At 42.7% G+C, this 13686-nt stretch overlaps 1 protein-coding gene across 3 annotated transcripts in view; it reads left to right on the plus strand.

Moving 5' to 3' along the window:
• The first annotated feature begins 9349 nt into the window (after positions 1-9349).
• The window catches only part of BMPR1A (bone morphogenetic protein receptor type 1A), a 90791-nt gene continuing 86454 nt past the window's right edge, over positions 9350-13686 (plus strand). For all 3 annotated transcript variants that reach the window (XM_068398628.1, XM_068398626.1, XM_068398627.1), the window contains exon 1: positions 9350-9529. The gene's annotated coding sequence lies outside the window, so the exon portion shown is untranslated. The remainder of the gene's footprint in view (positions 9530-13686) is intronic.

The following is a 13686-nucleotide window of genomic DNA, read 5'->3' on the forward strand; positions in this document are numbered from 1 at the left end:
AAAGAATGAACGGAACATACGCAATTTTCTGTCAGTTCAAAATTGCTGTTTTTCAGATTGCCTGTTCTGACCTTTAACCTTTGCACAAGACAGTGGTTCCTAAACTGTGCACTGTGATACCTGGAGAGTTCAGCTGTTGGAAGTGGAAGCAAGAGAGGCACAAGCACTGTGCCAGCTAATAGGGTGCAAAAAATGAATAGAGCGAAGGACATGGTGCTAAATACCTTGGCAAGTGTTGCATTAAGAGATTCTTAATAGAGAGAGATTACGATTTGCTCTGAAGAAAATGGTGATTTCAAAACTATAGGCTTTGGCATTGTTTCCCCCCCAATAATGAATCTTAAATTCCGCCAGTTTCTGTTGATTAAGAAAGGAAGGAATGTGTGAATAAGATTGCCGAAACCATTATTGAATACACAATGAAATGCTTTGTTCTCCCAGCCAAATCAGAGAGTTATGGATGAGATTCAGATTATATTCAGGCATAAATTCTGTGCTGTATGCCTACAAAACATGCCCTTAGATAGCTGTTAAAAATACAGTTGTTCCTCCTCCTCTTAGGAAGATTACATCAAAAGAAAACAGTAACAAATGTGTGTTGTACTAATAAGGACGGTCAGACTGAGTCACAAGACTTTTCTGTGTAATAAGGACAAGCAGAATAAATTTTTTTCAAATGAAGCTTAACTTTTGAACAAAGCATGTTTTTTCCGTTAAAAGTTTCCAGATTTTAACTGTTAGGGAATAATAAATTAGTATGCATAAAGTAGCATTAATAAATCTGCCTCGACTACAAATGTATTTTCTAATCTTACTACTTTAGAATTCAGATTATTTTCATTAATGACAAAGATGTTATGGAAATTCTTCTGCTTAGTTTTGCTACCTGTAGTGCTACTGAAAAAAGAGTTGAGGCCTTTCTGAAAGTGAATTAATGATTTATTTTTCTTTTAATTAGAAGATATAGATAAAAATACAACTTTGAATTGAATAAAGGTGGTGGTCTTTCCAGAGCGTGTGGAATGAACACTGCTTGCTACAAGAAAGCTAGGAAACTTGCTGTTCTAGAATATTTTATTCTTACGGTGCATTAAAGGGGATGTTTTGGATTTTTAGGAAGCTTAATAAATATCTATAGCCATAATTAAGGATCTCATTTCAGAACAAAAGAATGATTTATAGGATTTTAATTATTTTAAGATCTAATCATACGTAGACTGGAAAATAATGTTGGGATCAAGGTTTAGTTTGACTGAAAGAAATCTTAATGTTGATGAATGCAGGCATTCCTATAGGCATGTATGGAACATGCATGTGGATTGGAACATTCAGAACAGAGGCCCTGATTTTATTTAAGTGGATGTGTTTCATACCTGCAGTACCTGAGGCTAAATTGTTGTCACATAGTCCATTTACTATACATAGCATAATAGTAATAATGCATTAAATGGAGTGCACCTAGAGACCTAGTTCTTGTTATCAGTTAGGTCTTTGTGCTTTATGAGGTAACATCCCTAGACTTCTGATAGTATAGGAGATGTGGGAGCAGAAAGACGGGCACGCTTTCTAAAATCTGGCTTCATATAAAAAATAATGAAGTCAGAAATAAAAATTTTATTTGTGCATTATAAACAAAGACCAAATATATTCTTTCACAACCAAGTGTTCCTCTGCAGTACCCAATGCCACTGGTGGGCCTGCATGTTCCCTGACCAATTTTCTTTTTCTTCCTGGAAATTCTTCCCTGTACTGATTCTGAGGACATCATAAATTTCCTTAGGATCTCTGCACATGTGGAAGCCTGACCAGAGTTACTGTGACACATGCTTGTAAGCTGTATAACAATGTGGGGTAAAAAGTAATACAATGTGTGGTGCTGCTAGTGTGAGTGTATTCAGTCAGCCTACTGTGTCCTGAAAATACCAGACTTACTGAGATTTATTGTGGATACACAATATATATGACACTAATTGGAAGTTTCTGCTTTACTAAATACGTGCTACACAGCATGTACGCTACACTGCACATACTTCTGGCCAAAAAATCCTTGCAAGAAATGTGATCGTGCTAGCCAGAGAGATCCAGGTTCTAGCTATCGCATCAAATTTAACATATCTGAATCTAAACTGTGTTGTTATGAAATAATGACAGGGCATAGTTGTCTTTTAAGACTGTATTCCCAGTGCCAGCTGCTGCAGCAAAAGGAGAACAGGGCTGTATTTTATGTGAATGACAATTTTCTGCCATCTGTATTATGTAAACCAGTTTCTGGAATGGGAGCTTTTCTGAGTTGCCATTCTTCTGTTACTTTGTTGTGACACCAACTAGCCTGAATTCAAACTTGCAAAATTTCAGTTCATTTGGCAGAATTTATTTGTGCTCACATTGAAGGACTCCACGTTTCCCCCCTGTCACTTATGTATCTTATAATGGATTGGAAAGAGTCTGGTGGTGTTAATTACACCTAGGCACGCAACCATGGACTTTTAGATTAGGAGGAGCATCCTGAGAGATTAAATTCTTAGTAGCAAGTGCATAACACATTATCCACCTTTTATAGACTTATGTGGCTGGTGGAGACTTCATTGATTTTCTAAGCAGTCACAGAAGCTGCTCTCTGTTCAGAAGTTCTCTAAAAACAAAGAGACAGTGTTATTAAAAAGCAGATATTGAAGTCTGGGGGCAGTGTATATCCTTAGGGTCCAGATCTGCACTATTTAGTAGAACCTAAAACAGTTTTTGCTCCTATGTAATTCCCACCAAAAAAAATTAAAGAGTGCAAACCAGAGAAATGCTGGGCTGTTACTACTCCTCCCTAACTCTGGGTAAGAATCCTCACTCCCCTCCAGCTTAGGGAAATTCACTGGCACAGAAAGGTATAAACTACATCTCTGTGTGCCAGCTTCAGAAAACCTGGCCACAAATACTTAAGCTGAGAAGATTTTCCTCATTCCTTTAAAGGACAGTGACAGTGTCTTCTGCTTTCTCTGATCTCATACCATAAAAAAATTAATAGATCAATCTTTAAGTCAAAGGAGAGTTAAGTAAATGTTTATTTTAGACTTTCATTATTAAGTGCAACTACTTAAAGTCAGGAACTGCTATCAAAGAGAGCACATGTGAAAGTAGTAAAATGAGATAAAAATGTAGGAGAGTGAAAATGCAAAGAAAAAGTAGCTTTTAGCATAACAATTAACCACCCAATCTACCCTTCCTTTATTCATTGCAGGATATTCATTGTAACTGAATTAATGGTGAAATATTCAGTAATAGGCCTTGGTAAGGAAATAGGAGCAGTGTATCAGGATATCCTTTTTCCGCCCCAGAGTACCAATACTTTCAATTTTATATACAACGGAAGTAATTAATTGTAACACAAAGAAGCACAGCTGTGTTTCCTGATGGTCGCACATGCAATAGCTACTATTGTTTAGCATTTTGAGCATGTACACTGAAAACTGTTCAGCTGCTTTGAACATTTGATATTTTAGGGATTTAATTTCCATTAGTAGCTTTTGAATTTATAGTGGAATTTTAATATGCTATTATCTTAGATCCAATCCTGCATCCTTAATCAGGTAATTTTTTGCTGATGCCAGTGGGAGTTTAAACTGAATTAGGTATAGCTGCCAAATCCACAGATTTGCAGACACAGGCCAATTTCTCATTGGAAGTGAAGGAAGTTACAGACTATTCGTCAGGATTTGCTTTTAGTTGTATGTGTTTCTTCAACTTGTTCAAGTTCCAGTTCCAGCACATATTCAAGTATCTTACAGACTAAGAGAGAAAAGCTTTATTGCTATGCTGTTAATTTCATTACATATTTTCAGACATATTAGTTGATTGCTGTGACTGAAGTACAAGCATATCCTTTTATTATTAATTTAGTAGACATGTATTATTTTGGTTTTGCTAGAATGTGAAAAAAGAGGAGAATGAGAGTATGTTGCTGCATTTGTTCTTATTTGACAGCAATGCATTCATGGTTAAAGATATGTTTAGACTGAGAAAAAGAATAAGGATTTGATTAATTGAAATTATTTGGTTGATTTGCTTTGTATAGGATTCAGATCTGTTTCATTCTAACAAGCCTGGAAGAACATAGCATTTTCAGTGTCATAAATGTTAATTTTTGTAAATCTCGACACTACCCACCTCAGCTGCCAGAAACACATCCACTTGAATCCACGCCTCTTGAGGACAAAGCTGTTATACACACCAAGACAGAAATTATTTTACTTGAAAGCACATTCTTTTAGTTATAAATTTACATTTCCTCTTTCAGCATTGGTTCAGTTTCTGTTGCTGAAAAAGGATCGTTATCAAGAAGTGAATTTTTTGTTACAAAGGCTTGAGGGAATGAAGCATCAGTAGGAGAAATGATAATACAATGTGGTTTTGGATCTAAGGATTATTCAAACTTGTAAAAGAAAGTAACAAATACCTCTTATGTTTGTGTTCCTCCACCTTTTATTCTATCTTAGATATTCTCAGAGAGAAGCTAATAATGAAACCTTCATTGTAGATCATTCGGCACTGCAGACTGAGAGTTAATTCAGAATATAAATTTTAAAATCAGCACTAAAGCCTAACTCTAAATACTTAATCTTCTCAGAGCAAATAAAGACTTTTAGGATTTTATTTGCATGCATCTAGGGGAAAACATATTACTAATTCTCCAAACAAACTGATGTGAGTGAAGGACCCAGGTGAAGCCTCTGCTGAACCTACAAATATTTATCTGTGTAAGACTTTTAATGTTACTACCCTACATTGGCTTTAAGAAAAACAAAATAATTTGAAATGTTTCTTTGTACTTATAAGGAGAGTTGTCTCATGGTTTATTATGGCCCGGTGAAAAGACTGGAATACGTTTTTTGTACCTAGGAGTTCATAAAACAGAAACATGCAGCTCAACTAGGCATAGGAAGAAGAAACAGAAAAAGGAACAGAAAGCTTGGTTCTTGACTGGCAAAATGTCTCCTAGAGCACTTGTAATCAGGCAAAGTGCTCCCATTACTACAGCCCTTTGCAAGATGCAATTGAGTTCCCTACTACACAGCTCAGTAAGGAATCCGTTCACATCCTGCAGCAGCCGCCTCAGGCACCTGACAGGTATAGCTGTTATGTTCTCCTTCCTCCCTGTCCACCTGCACAAGGTTAAAGAAGAATCCGGTCTGCAGAAGCCCAGAAGTAACCCCAAAATACACCAAGTGCTTAAGCTGTGGGAACAGTCTCCCAATGTTCCTAACATTGAGCTGTTACTCTTCGGAGTATCTCCACAGTGCTCTCCAGTGCTGCACTGTGCTCAGTTCCACATCACGCTGGTTGGACTGAAGGTTGGCCAGGGCTTGCAGTGCTGATGAATACTTTTGCTTTTTTACTATCAGTGCTTCGCTAGCAGAAATGTAAAAAAAAAATACCTTTCTTCACAGATTTGATTCTGCCTTATTGAATTAATTATGCTTACATTTAAAACGCTTAATAAAATCCATGACATTTCTAAGTAACAGACAGCTGAATAAATTTATAATCAAAAGAATGTGCTTTCAAGTAAAATAATTCTGAAAAAAGACAAAGCCAAATTTACGTCATTTTAAGTGAAAAAATTGTGTCCCTGGCTGAAGGGTAATATTCTTTTAATATGTAACATGGAATATTTATTTTGGTAACAGTAACAGAGAAGTACTCATCTAACTGCAAACAGTTTTCAAAAATGTATTTGGACCACAGATTTAAGACATATGAATTCCAGAGACTGAATGGAAGAAGGATCTACAAAGATAAAGACCTATCACATGGATGACCTTCTCCCTATATATACCTCTTTGTTCTTAAAGATCTTTTGATATTTAAGATTTGCAGTTCCCAAGTGATTCCAAGAACTAATAAAAAATTCCTGGAGAGGAAATGACAAAGAAAGCAGCTGGAAGACTATCCAATTCATGATTTAGTTTTTTTTTAAATACAGCACTCTTCATCACAACAGTCAGTCTTGAACTGCTTTTTCTGTATTTCATGTTAAGACTTCAATCCCGGCCAAATGTTGAATGAACATATGTTTATTTTCAGACAACAGAATCTTTGGGTGTTGCTCGATTAACAAAATAAATACTTCATGTTACCAAAACCTGATGTGTCCTAGTTTTTGCAGATTCCTAAAATCTTCACCAGGTCAGATGTCTGTTACTGATCACTAGCTCACTGGAACTCTGTGTTTCTGAGTGCCTAAGACCTAAAGTGTTCATCTTATGGTTTAAATAGGTATGTCTACCTGCCCTGCAAGGTAAACAAAGCAAAACAATCAGGTTTGATTCTTCATGGTTTACTTGACAAAAATCTTAAGGTTAAATTTCCGCAGTTACTTTCATTTGGGGGAATACAACTGAGTTCTTCAGGTGGCGCATAAAGAAAACTCTTCCATCATCAGGTCGAACATCTCATGTGTCAGTCCCCTTCACACACAGAGACCGCTGTATGATTGTAAATAAGGAATTTTAGTCTGCTTACATTGTTTTCATACTTTTGCTGTAAATTTGTACGTTTCAAAAATGACAGTTTATACCTGTATGAAATTGGAAACTGCACTGTTTTGAAAGACACCAGTCCTTTCCATGTGATGTTTCATCAGACATCCAGAACAACCCAAATACTTTTTAAGGTTGTTACAGTTCATCATTTTAGATCAAGATTTGGGTCAGTCTCCTGCAGCCCTAATATTATTATAATGTAGTTTACTTTGATTAAGACAAGTATTTATGCAGTGCTCATTTATGCAGAGAATAGGCATATTGGCCATGGCAATGCAAACTTCATCCTCAACAGCACTATTTCTGACCTGTCAGGGACTATCACTTGTGGTACCTTCAGTACCCAAACACCCTGAAAAGTACTAGTTGAGACGGCAATTTGTGTGATGTGCAAATTTACTCATCAGAAATTGGATTTAAATAGTTGATCCATTTCACACAAGGGATCAAACAAATTTCAAGGCTAGTGACTTTTGCTAAATTCATGCATACTGGATTTAAATCAATATCCAACATCTGAAAAGCACAGGACTGTATTACCACACAGATTATTACTTAAAGAGTTGCCAGCTCTAGCAGTTTTGGTTCTGGCTGGGAGCACATACACGCATGTTGCATTCTTCTTCCATATTGAGTGTCTATTCTGTTGCTATAATCTGATAGTAGACAGAGTGGAAGAACAGCAGACTCATATTTTCCTTTGAAATTATAAACATAAGCATACACGTTCTGTATTGCTTGGCATGAAAGCTGTGATTCTGTCTTTCTTGCGGGCTGCCTTTGTTTTGGACACTGACAGATTTTTCTGGATGATGGTCATCGGAAAAAATTTTCTAAAAGTCTAGTAAGACAAGACCTGTATTTTCACATGCCTATCACTATAGTATCTGGCCACCTACACTTCCTAGGTGTGCCTTTAACTGCCTACATTTTAAAGGAGTCTGTGAAGTTGATAGGTTTGAAATTATACTTCCTCTTATGTTTTGCTATATAGGATAGTAAGGAAGCTAAGCACTCGCCTACGATCCGTGGGTATAACGCATGTGAACGATACTGCAGAGCCAGTGCTCTAATCTTACATTCAGAGGTGATAACTCTGGAGTGGAGAACACAACACTTACAAGTCCTATCTGATACCAGCACGCAAAAACGGAGCTAGCCTGTGGAGAGGTGAACATAATAAGCGAGCCTGTGTTTCCCACAATATATGCACATGTGGCTATTTGGCACTGATAAGTGAGGTTGCTTCCCAATTGGTTACTCTCTAGAAACAGTTTATCTGGGCAAGTATCTTGACACTAGCAATTGCTGGTGTGTCCTGAAGGCCTAAAGGGTGTTTTAATTTGCAGGAAAGGGAAACCGAGTAGGTTTGTATGAGCCATACCATCTTTGTTTCCCCCTATAGTTGGCTTTGTGTACAAAGTTCTTGATGCAGAATAAGCAAGTGACAGGACAAGTGAAAGGGAAGACCATGTCCAAAACACAACTCCTGCCACTTTGCTCAGTGATGGATTAGAAAAAGCAGCCCAGGTGGGAACTGTGCAGTCTCCTTGTCATACGGCATACCATCATTAAAGTTCTTTCTGCAATGCTGCTGGGAGACATCCCTTGAAGACAGACAGACAAATTATTACTTTGCTCATTTGTCCTAATGACGAGAAGCTCGGAAATGCAATGCAAATCATGGCCTTCAGCAACCTTATCAGTGAGCAAAGCAGCTCATTGCAGAAGTTACAATGTATTCCAATCTAACTAACTGGGTTTATTTATTTAGAGATACAGGAAATGGAAAAAAGAAAACAAAGAATTCTGTCCTTTGCAATGGACCTCCATCCCTCATACGGCACGGCAATGCCAACCTTTTCAGAACCACTTTTCCACAAAGCTAAAAGGCCCGTTTGAGGCCCTCATTTTTCGCTATGCTGCCACCACCATTGCCTGCTCGTTGCCCACCCCAGCTCACGCACAGGTCCCCTTTAACACACATCAAAGCTCCTACAGTAATCCTCCACCCCACCTACTCTGTGAATCCTGGCAGCTTGTCCATTTTCCATGGCGCCAACTCCACCAGCAGCTGGATGGAGCTTCCCGGCCCGGCAGCCATATCCAGCCTGCGCTGCTTCTCACCTCTCCAGCCCTCTTCTCGGCCAGCAGCGCCTCCATGACACCTACTTGGCCACTTCTTGCCCTCACACCTTCCTGGCCTTTCCGAGAGGAGCTCCCGCACCCTCTTCACCGGGAAAGCCCTTCTCGGCGGCGGGGAAATACAACGTCTGGGTCGGAGGCTGGGGGCGGTAGGCGGGGGCCCGAGCGGGGCAGGGAGCCTAGCGACAAGCTCGCTCAGGCGGCTGCTGGCTGCGGCCTGCGCTCCCTCCCGAGGAGGGACTACGGGGGAGGAAAAGCAGGCCCGGCGGGTTCCTCCCGGCCAGCTCTCTCCCGGGGTGCCCCGCCAGCCCTCCCGCCCACGGCACGTGCTGATGGAAGCGCGGAGGAGGCGGGCGCCGCCGGGGGGCGCGGCCCCCGCCCGGCCGCTCTGAGGGGCGCCCGACACCCCCCCCCCGCCCCGCGCTAACGGCCGCCGCGCGCTCCCCGCCGCGGGGGGAGAGCGGCGCGCGCCCGGCACCCCTGAGGGGCCGCGCGAGGACGCCCGCCGGCGGCCGTTGCTGCTGCGCGCGCTCCCGCCTCCCCTCAGCCCCCGCCGTGCGCGCGGCCCGAGCCGCCGGCTGCAGTGATTGGAATCCGGCTGCTTCCCGCCCCGCCCCGCCCGCGCGCCGCAGGGACGGGCCGCGCCGCGCCGGGAGCGCCCGCCAGGACGGAGCCTGCGCCGAGCCCGCGCCGCGCCGTCCCGCCCTCGCCCTCCCCCGTCCGACACGCACCCGCCTTCGGCCCCGTTTCACCGGAGCCGTCGGGGCCCTGGGAACGGCCTGCGGAGCGCGGCGGGGAGCGGGCCCCCCTTCGCCTTCCCTCCCGCCGCGGAGGATGAGGAGCCCCCACCGCCGGTGAGTTGCGGCGCCGCGTCGGGCCGGGCCGGGCCTCGCCGCGGAGGCCCCGGCCGTGCGTGCGTGCGGCTGAGGAGCGTCGGGGCGCCCCGGGGCAGCGCCGCGCTATGCCGCCGCACCCCTCCCTCGCCCGGCTGGGGGGCGCGGGGCGTTCGTCGGCGCTGTCTCTCCTCGCCGTCGGGCGTCCCTCCGAGGCCTGCGCCCCTCCGCCCCGGGCTCGCTCTGCGCGGCCCGGCCCCGCGCAGGGCCGTCGAGCGCAGACACACACTGCGGCTGCCCCGTCTTGCGATGGTTCTCCCGCCCCGGCCTTTCTCCTCCGGGGGCCGGGGAGCGCCCACCGCGGCTCCCCGCGCCACCCTGCCCCGCCGCGGCGCTGGGGGCGCTGCCCCGCCGCTCCCCGGCCCGGGGCCGCTGGCGGGGGTCGGGCCGCGGCCCGCGGGAGGCTGGGTGGGCGCCGCGCCGGCGCAGGGGCTCCTCGGGGCCGGCGGTTTCCTGCGTGGGCACGGGGGCCGGCGGCACGGCACTGGTGGGGCCGGGCCGCCTGGCTGCCCGCGGTACGTTCTCTGGCGGTGCGCTCCCTCCCCCCGCGTCTGCGCCCCGGGTGTTGTAATCCCGGGCTCGGTGCCCAGCAGCCCCAGCCGGAGTGAGCGGCAGCGCCTGTCGTGGGAAGGGTGCGAGGAATAAGGTGCTTTAAACACCTTTTTGTGCGAGCTTTAAACAAAGCTGTGCGGCGGCTTTCCGGATCTGTTGCCGTTTAGCGATGTGAAGGAAAAACTCTGAAGAAACAATAAACCCGAATCATCGCACGTACCTTAGCAGTAAAAGATGGTACAGTTGAGTACGATGTTTTCATAACTGATTACAAAATCTATTGAAGAGGGTTTAAAAACATGAATGGCTCTTTACCACCCTTCAATCAACCACACTCTGATTTTTTTGGTAAAATTAAGAGTGAAATCAGCAGCAGGGAATGGTAGTAAGCTGTGGTATTTCCTTTCAGCAGTCGCGTGTCATTTTGTGTCAAAAGTTGTTTGAGGTTCTTGCCAGTGGAAATTGATTGCGTTTCTCACATTTTTTGTTCTCTGCAGACAGGTAATTATTTTTGAGTTCTCTTATCAAGTTAGTGCGCTAGGGATTGTTCCGGCCTGTTGTCTGTAGGAATAGAAAAGCTGCTTTTGTAGATGAGGAAGACTCCGCTGGATTGAAAAAGTTGCCAGATTTGTGATAGAACCTAGTCCTGGAATAAAAAACTTAACATGAGAGCAATTTATAGTCAGATACTTTATCAAGTCCGTAGCCAGAAATACCCTATGTTGTGGTATTTGTAGCAGTCTAGATAAAATTGTTGCTACCAATGTATTTGTCCTTTGTTCTTGTGCTTTTTTTCCTTTCGTAACTTAGGTTCATCGCCACATTTCGTTTGTTATGTGAGTGTGAGTGTATTTTATGTGTATTAATATAGAGACATGTGATGTGGTAGGCTTTGAGTTCTAGTCTGAAATTTTGTGGAGGATCTTCTCGCCCAGCTGCAAGATTCAGCTGCCAGTCCTTAGTATGTCCTGCTGGCTGCTCTGTTCCAGGGACAATGAATGTGTGTGGCTGGATCTGAAACTTTTTTTAAATAATTGTGAAGTAGTTTCAGGGAGACCTCTGGATGTTATCTGGTCCAGCCCCTGTTCGGATTAGAGAAGAAAGCTGTTGGTAAATTTCAAGCCTGAAATAGTATGTTATTTGGAATTTGCTGATCAAATACATGTTTACTGAAACCGTATGTAGCTAGCGCGTAGAGTTTCTTAAAGTCAGTGTATGGGACTCAAATCCTAATGGCTTTGACACTGCTCTGCAAGATCCTCACACTGAGAATTGTGTGCTTTGTTGTGGGAATGGAAAATACTGAATATGGTAGAGGGTGGAAATGATATATGTGCTTTTTCTGGATACCAACATTCAGGAATTGAGAATCTAAAGTTTCAGTGATGTAACCAGAGTAATTATTCTTTCTAGTAGTTGGTGTATTTATTGAACTACTTCAAGTCAGGGCTAACAAAATTTTGATCGCTTTTGGGATTGAATATGGTGCTTGTTCAGATGTGCAATAAACAATGTCTGCTAACTTCTTTCAAAATGGACACGTGTTTGCCATAGATGAGCATTACTGTTGTATGAAATGTCATGGAGTATTGCATTGCAAAGAGAAAAGGGTTTTGAAGAAGCAATAGATAGCTTTGTCTACTTCCCAGAGTCCTGAAAGGCAAGGAATTGATGGGTAAATTGATTTTTTTAAAAAAAATCTATTTATTAACTTATTATTTTTTCTTGGTTTTAAAATTAGGACTGATGATAATGTTTTGTTTGTTCTCCAAGAAGCAGTATACAGATTCTGTGGCTATGTAATATTAAAAAAAAAAATGTAGGAAAGGACTTGCTAAATATTCACTAAAGTATATTTTTATAATGATAAATCAGTGCAGGCTATATTCATATTTTAAAAGAAAAAAGTGCTTTGAAAATAGTTATATTAAATAATCCTGAATTAATGGAATCTCTTTTAAGTTGTGCATCAGTCAGTGTAACTAAGTACTCTACAGCTTTCTGAGGCATAGTGGGACACAAGCATGTAGATAGGAGGATCTGAGTACATCATCAGAGGACAGATGTCAGTTCTTGCACTAATTTCAGTATAGCCAGGCTTTCCAAAAGAAACAAACCCGCGTTCTCCAAACCCCTTAAAAGCAAATAAACCAAAGGAAAAAAACACCCCTTCTTTTCTTATTTGTTCATCATTGTGCTGGTAACTTTTATGGTGGGGACAGTATCTCTTTCCAAGAGCAGGTGAAGGTCTGTCACATGGAGCTGCAGTAACAACTTTGGTAAAATTGCTGAAAAGCGTAGAAGCATGAGTGAGACCAGACAGTACATGGCAGGGAATGTGTTACCAATGTGTATGTTTCTCCCTTGCTTATGTCAAGCACGAATTGAAGATCTGTCCTTTCTATCTGGGTATCTGGGGAAGTGTCTGCTATTTCTTGGTTCCTCAGTAAAAAGAGGGCATTATCTTTAGTGCCTGGGATTTTCTTCACTTACCTTATGGTCATCTGTAAATAAATGACAGAAGCAACTCAGTAATTTAAAGATATATCATGTCAGAGTTGTTGTATGTGGGCGCAGATGGAGTACTTAGAGCCTTGTTTCACTTGTTAATATTCCCAAAATGCGGGACTTGGGGGCCGGCACAGAGAGCATGTGCTCAGTGGCCTGACTGCAGACTTTTCCTATCGCTGCTGCTGATTTAGTGATTCCACTTTTCCTTTCTTGGACAAGATCTGCACAGCCCTCTGCATTCGCCCCACCACAGTCATGCTGATGGTCCCCAGTTGCAATGATGTCTTCTGTGCCTTCCACGATGGTTGGTGCTTTAAAGGGAAAGCAAGGAATTTCTGCTTGGGTTTCTTGCAATCCCTTAAGAGCTGCTGTGAAGTCTGTTGAGGGTTTGATGTTCTCGGACATAGTTTTACTTATTCTGAAAAATGTTTAAAGCTGAAAACAAATGTAAAATTTAACCTGGTATAGTGTGTCCTTTAAAAATAATACGGAGACTGGAATAGGTGGTCCTTGAAATTGGACAAAATGTTGAAATAGTCACCTCATTGGTCTTCGTTGTACAGAAAACATCATTGTAGCATTCTTAATGCTCTTATTGAGAATAGCCATTTTATGCTATTATGCTCTTATATGGAATAGCCATTTTGTGAGGGGTTCAGTCCAGAAATATCTGCCAAGTACTTTGTTCTCTGGGTACGTAATCCTCAAGAGGTTTGGTTTGATACAAACAAATAGCTAGCCCACTGCTGACCAGGCAGTCAACTAGGGGATGAGCTGCCAACTTGCCAGAATGGTCTTTGTTGTGAATTGGCTTCCCAGCACCTCATCAGGTGCATTTACAGAGCGTGTTAGGTGTATTTTATGCCTACTCTCCCCCAAAAGCAAAACAAAGCAATTATTCTACTACTCTTCAATATATATTTTGAAATTCATTGTAGTAGGTTTATGACACTGAAGCATTTTAGGTTGTCGTATATTTGATATATTGAGAAGAACGAGACCTTCATTCATGTTGTGGTAGTGATAAGATATGTGAGTTTCTGGTTATGACCCCG

Source organism: Nyctibius grandis, chromosome 4 (genome assembly GCF_013368605.1).
Source record: "Nyctibius grandis isolate bNycGra1 chromosome 4, bNycGra1.pri, whole genome shotgun sequence".
Classification (NCBI taxonomy): Eukaryota; Metazoa; Chordata; class Aves; order Nyctibiiformes; family Nyctibiidae; genus Nyctibius; species Nyctibius grandis.